The sequence below is a fragment of the Geospiza fortis genome, unplaced genomic scaffold (assembly GCF_000277835.1).
Source record: "Geospiza fortis unplaced genomic scaffold, GeoFor_1.0 scaffold70, whole genome shotgun sequence".
NCBI classification, from domain to species: Eukaryota; Metazoa; Chordata; class Aves; order Passeriformes; family Thraupidae; genus Geospiza; species Geospiza fortis.
This window is the reverse complement of record NW_005054317.1, coordinates 4,585,037-4,591,794: the sequence shown is the minus strand read 5'-3', so window position 1 is coordinate 4,591,794 and position 6,758 is coordinate 4,585,037.

Below are 6,758 nucleotides of genomic sequence, written 5' to 3'. Positions count from 1 at the left end.
AGCAACACAAGCAAGGACATGGGAGAAGTCAGAAGTGGCAGAGCTGTCCAAGGCCTGAAGGCATGAAGATGCTAAATTTGATGAGGTTGAGGAAGGGAGCCAAAGGAGGAATAAATAGAGCTAATGAGAACACAAGGCATGAGCATTCAAAAACCTTTAACACACTACAAACAGCAATAAAAAGGCAATTAGAATTCCGAGATGCATGGAGGGTAATTGCATGCACTATAAATAGGTAGTGAGAAGACTGTCCTGCTCAGCAGGATCTGATTCACTTTTGGGGTGACTTCTGTGCAGAAAGGAATATTTTGGCATGCAACAGAAGCTGAGAAAAGGCAGTTTACAGAGAGATGAAATTACAGGAAGAATTTCTATCACTGACATCCTGCTGCATGAAATATGCACCAAGCAGGAGCTTTGCCACAGAGGCTTCAGAGGTCATAGTTTGAGGAACTCCAAATAAAAGTTCAGCAGCAGGGATGCAATGCAGCCTTCGAAGGAAACATCCATTTTATATCAGCCAGCACAGGAGTCCAGGCACTTCAGTGGTTTTCACTATTGATGGAGAAATCTAACAATGTCCATGGAGACCCCATCCTGCTCAGTTCACAACCTTTGCACAAGCACTTGCACTTGTAACAGCACTTAAAAACAAGCAAAATCAGAAGTTTAAAAGTGTAATTCCAGTGTCAAATCCACTTCCTCCATCCTGCCACTGGCATGTTGCTTCTGTTCCCTACCCGTGCCTCAGGCACGCTCCACCACTCTGCTCTCATAACCCCCTCCCAGGCTGGTGTAACCCCTGAGGGGATGCCCATGGCTCAGCCATGCAGGCTCGCACAGCTGGTACAAGCAGCCAGCTCACAGTTTAAAAAACAGGCTCTCTGATGCCATTTCTGCCCAGCCTTCCCTCCCTACACCAGTCAGGCTTGAACAAATGCACCAACTGCTGCTCTCCCTGATAGGTATGTGGTACAGGCTGTGCAGGAATGTGTCATGAGAGATTCTGGGAAAGAAGTAGTCCTTGGAGTAGATAAAACCCATGAGAGTCTTCGCAGAATTACAACCAACATCTTTTAGAGTAGGAGGTACCACTTAAGTCCAGGAGCCCATAAACAAGTAGAAATCATACCCGCAGAGCCTTGACTAACATAATCCACCACTGCATGATCAACTCAAGGCTTTTGAGGACACCAGCTCTCTCTTGAGACAGCTAGAGGCTAGAAGAGTATTATTCCCCATCATCTCTGCATAGCCCATCAGATGGGCATATCTGATGCAGAGCAAATGGGAGATGGAAAAGGAAAACACAGCCACACCAGGACTGCCAGCAATCCCTCCTCTCTGCCCCAGCTCCTTCATAGGTACCCTTCCAGAGGAGGAAAGTCTGGAGACTAAAGCAACCAAACACCTGATAAAGGGAGGGGGCAAAGCTGAAACTTCCTAACTCCAAAGTCCCTTAGCCAGGCCTCGTGCCCTTCCCAGCTCCCCATTCTTTCCCAATGCAGAGCATCGGCATAGATTCATGTTTGGGAGCTGCCCTCACAAATGACTGAGCACACCCAAAGTCTCTGCAGTCCTAACTCCAGCTAGCTCTTTGCTATGCACCAAAAACCAACCCCATGCAGCTCAGAACATCCCCACATAACAGCAGCAGATGGCTTCTGCCCGGAGGTCTCACTGGCAGAGGGTGGTCTGCAGAGCCAGGGTGGGAGGCACAGAGCTGGTTTTTGCAGCATGCACAGGTCCTGCAGCCTGGCCCGTGGCTGAAGAAGTGCTGGCTGTGGCCTTCCTTCCCCCTTGCAGTGTCACCATGCAGGTAGCAAGGCAGCTGGCTCCTGCTGCGTCACCCCATTAGCTTCCTCCTGAGGCAGAGACGAGTCTGTCATCATCTCTGGCTGCAAGGAGAATGGGAGCAGTCTGCTGGGAAGGAAGGAAGCTGGTGACAATAAAAGCAAACTCATCACATGCAACATGCAAAGCATTTGTATCCTCTTGATGAATTAGGAAAAGGTGTTTGGCATCTTGGAATAAAATTGCCTTTTGCTTGATGTTCTGCTTATGTGATACCCACATCACTTTCCAGCTGCCTAAATTCTCTGCTGCTGAGGTGTGAGAGGAGCTGATCCCCTGCAACAGCACATCAGGCAAAGTGAAACCACCTCCTTGCAAAAACTAGAGCCCCTACAAAAACTGCTGCAAAAACTACAGCAGCGGTCCAACAGAACTTCTGCATGGCAGCAACTAATTGTTCCCAAAAAATCCCATATTTTCTGTGCCTGAAACATAACACCTAAATGCTCCTTCCTTCCCAGCCCACACCCATCAGACAGGGATAGGGACACCTGATGGGAGCACTGAGTGGAATACAGGTTGCATCTGGCTGCTGTTCATGGAGCAGCTTCTCCCTTCAACAGCCACTTGTACCAGCCACACATCAAGGCTGGCCAGAGCAAGCCCAGAAATTTCCTTCCAAAGTGTCTCTACAGTATTTAGGTTCACTTGGCCAACTGGCTGGACAGGGCTCCCCCAAATCACTCCTTGGGATAAGAGTTCATTTCCAAGCAAAGCGTCAACTGGAAATCTGATGGGTAAGTGCCTTCTTGCAGAGCCAACATCAGGGAGATGTATTTATGAGTATTGGTTTATTTTCCCTCTAACAGCCAAGTCCCTTTATCTCATCAGGATGCCACCAGCCAGGCACCTTGTTCTCTCCAGTGCCAACCAGAGTCTGTATGTTGGCTGTGACACTCCAGGCTCTGAAATGACCCTCATGCACACACCCATGTCCCTACTAACAAAGGTAAATCACTGTCCCTCTCTGAGGGGCTCTGAGGAAAGCATGGGGCTGCTCCCCTGCGATGTGGAGGTGGGGAAAAACTTGTGGGTTGTGGTCATATGTTGGTGTGCTCAAAGCAGTAAAACCCTTCAAGAGGATTGAAGCCTTCTGCACCTCAGGGCAATGCCAACTTAGCATCATGTGCCTTGGTAACTTAAATTCCCCAGGAAAGGGAGAATGGCATCCCAGAGGAGTCAGGTAGCCCCATAAACCTCATGGATTGAAAGCACACATGGCATCTAACAGACATCAGTGGCTGCTACAAACTTACAGAATCTGCAAACTCTCACTGCCACCCTCTCCAGCTCAATAGGTTCTCAGGATCAAATGCAAATGCTAAAAATCAAATTCAAATGCTGGAGCAGACACTGCTCTTTACAAGGCAACCTGTGAGACTGTTTCAAGAGGACAATTATTAACAAATAGCTTCTTCTATCAGTGGCTTCTCAAGGTGTGTGCCTGGAAAACAGCCTTTCCTCCCTATTACTGTCCTCCGTGTGCCAGACAGGTAATTGGGAGCCAAACCACCCAGTTTTATCCCTGCTCCAAGAGACTGAACTGAGCCTGTGCACACTGCAGTGCTGCTGCTGCTCTGGATACGAGGCCTCTTTCTCCTGCAGAAGTGCCTCAGGCAACAACAGCACCCTAAATAAATACTTCTTTTCCATTGCCAAAAACTTTATTGAATTTTTTCCCCCAAAATTCTTCACATGGCTGAAGACATACAGTGAGTGATAGACTTGCAGGGACAGGGTCACTGCTCCATGCTTGTACAGGATCAGATCCAGTTCATAAAAGCTAAATCTAAATCAAGTGTGGATCTAAATCCCACCCCAAAAAGGGAGCAGAAGGTGGTCTGCAGAGTCTTCAAATCTAGCTTTGTCTACAGACAAAGTTAGATTTGAAGACTCTACATTTTAGAAAGTCTGAAAGCCCTGCCTTTGTGTGAATGTCACCCTAATTTAGCACACAAGATCACAAAAGGGTAGTGCTGGACCATCAGCCCTGTTTGTCAGGGTATTACACAAATGCACTGTGGCATCAGCCCAAAGTCCTACCAAAGTCAGTGAGGTTCCTTCAAGATGTGCACATTGTATTGCCAATCCCCAAAGATAAACACCACAGCACCGTCACTAAAAAACATGACTAAATCTAGATTTCATTAAGTTTCTTCATCAAATATTAACATTTAGGTATGGGGAGACAGCCATGAGGGTCACTATATACCTGACACTACTAAAGGTCCAAGCTCCTAACCTTACTGTGAAGTAGACAGACAGGTTTTGAACTATGACAACTACAAACACAGCATGACTTAGCCCAAGATGAATAAATATTTGCATGACACTTTGACTCAGGTGTTTAAATTCTAGAAAATGTCTGACTTTATCAGCCTGAATCACAGACAAACAATACCAAATATTATCACTAAAAGCACCTTTTCAAACACCAGTTTCAAAAGGTTAACATCAAACACTCAGCAACTGCACTTTATGTCCTGTCTTAAAAATGAAGCCCACACAATTTAGAGGAAAACCTGGTTGAAGCAACCCAAATATCCTGTACCCACAAATAACTTCTTCCTAAGCAAGTGCCAGGCTAGGATGCTCTGTGTATTTCTGTCAGTACCTCCAAGGTAATGACACAGGGGATCTCCCCTCACCCATCCTCATGAAGAGGCAGCTGGACCCTGCTGCTGCACCTTGGAGCATCCCCTCCAAGAAGGGTGGCCCAGTTCTGACCCACTGGGAGCTGGTGGTGCCACTTGCATAAGGAGCATCCAAGGCGAGGAGACAATTCTGTCCTACCATGTCTGCACCACACTCTAAAAGAGCTGGGCAGGGAAGTGGCACCTTCCCTTGGATCTTACCCTGTTCTGTTTCCAGGAAGGGAAGACCTTTGAGGGGCCACCCATCAAACCCCACCCACCCTCTTGGGTGACAAAAATGGAGAAGAGCTGCTCATCACCAGGGAAAGTCCCTTTGTCTGCTGTTTTAAGGGAACTCTACTGTTTTAATTAGTCTTAATGCTCCAAGACACACTAAAATATCTGATTTCTAGAGATCATTTTGGGGGTGAAACCGTGGCACTGCTGAAGCCACTAGCTGGATTCACATCAATACTCTCCAAGCAACAGCTTTATTGATCATACTGTATTGATTGGACTTAACATACTGATCAAGTTTACATCATGAAACAGAAAGAGGATGTTTACCTTGTACCACTCTGGACTACAGCACTGGCAGTAGCTCTGGGGTTTGTATATATACACTGCTAGTAGCAGAGCTGTGATGGCTGGGCTGCTACTGTTAAATAAACTAAAAACAAATTAAATATTTCTCCAGCTAACAAAAAATTGCATAGGGAAATGACTTGCCGACCACTTTCCACATAGGTAAATGGAGAAGTGACTCACCATTCAGCAGAAAAATTACAAGTTGTGCAAGAGGCAAAGCGCTTCAGGGAGAGTGTCTAGACTATGCAAAGCAAGGCCATAAATTACACCTTTTGAAACAATGGGCTGTAGCAGGGCTTGGAGCTGCATGATCAGATAAGTCTTCTCCACTCTTAGTTAGTAGCATCTCTGGCCCAAGAGGTGCCACCCACAATAACTGAAATGTCAGGCTATGGATCAGGAACTGCAAAGTTTTACAACAGCCAAAGACCAAGCTCACAGCCTATTTAATTACCCACTTCACAATCCAATAAACTGCAAGTATATAAATAGCCAAAGTATGACAAATATTTAATATCTCCTAAAATTAAATTAAGATAAGACACTGGCAAAATAAATTATAAGTGTTTTAACTGAAAACAACTGTTTTCTGCAGATTCCAGACAACTTGAGCACAGTAATCACATTCTGCACTCCACGCTGCTAAGCAGCACAGCATCTCAGATATGCCAGACCTTCCTTGCCATGGTGATGCTCTGCAAGCAGGCTCACCTTCACTTCAGGGTTGGCAAAGAGCTGGGCACAGCCCCAGCCAGGAGCCAGCCACACACACAGCCCTCATTTGATGGTGGCAGTGGCCTGTGCCTACATTGAGCCATCTAAGTGGTGAAGCCAGCCCCCAACTACTCCTCCAGGTTTGTATAGGCATAGCATTTATAATATTCCTGCAAGCTTTGCTGCAACTACAGAGCTGTGCATGAGGTACAGCTCGTGCTTCAGAGCTGCCTGAACCTTGCAGCTACTTCTTAAACAGCACTAGACAGCAACTGAGGGACAGACAGAAGACAAGCAGAGCATTATCTTTACCTCTCCTGCCCTGCAGAGCTGAGAAAACCAAAAATCTCCAAGGGTTTCTTGGGACCAGCAGAGCAGAATCTGACCACAAAAACAAATTCCTCCAGAAGAAAACTGCTAAAACAAGTCCCAACACCACCTGAGTTTAGTCCATCCCAGAAGAACAGTGTGCTGGTGCTTTTATGAGAGAACTTGTGTAAGTATGGCATGAGAGTAACAATCCAACCCACGATAAGGAAGATGGGGTTATTTGGAAAGCTGCACTAGCCTTCCTATGTCCTAACTGTTGCAGCATCAGCTGAAATGGCAAGAATTCAGTATTTTAAGATGCATTGTAACCAACTGAACAGTTTCTGACCCCTCACACCTGCTCTGCATTAAGCACTGTGCTTAAATCAATCACCATTCAGCAAAGCAAAAGCTTAAGCGCTTTGCTGAATTTGACTGAGAATTTTGCTAATGCACCTGACGTCATCCCACAGGCTTACACAGGGACCCAAATCATGAGCCTCTTCTCCCAGGAGTAGCCCTGGTAATCTGCAACAAATCTGGAACTTTTTTCATCCTGCATTTATTCCAGTGGGAACTGATTTACTCTCCTGCCTGCCTACTCCCTTGTTCTGCAGGAAGGAAAACAGGCAGTGGCAACCACGGCTGCAACAATGTCTG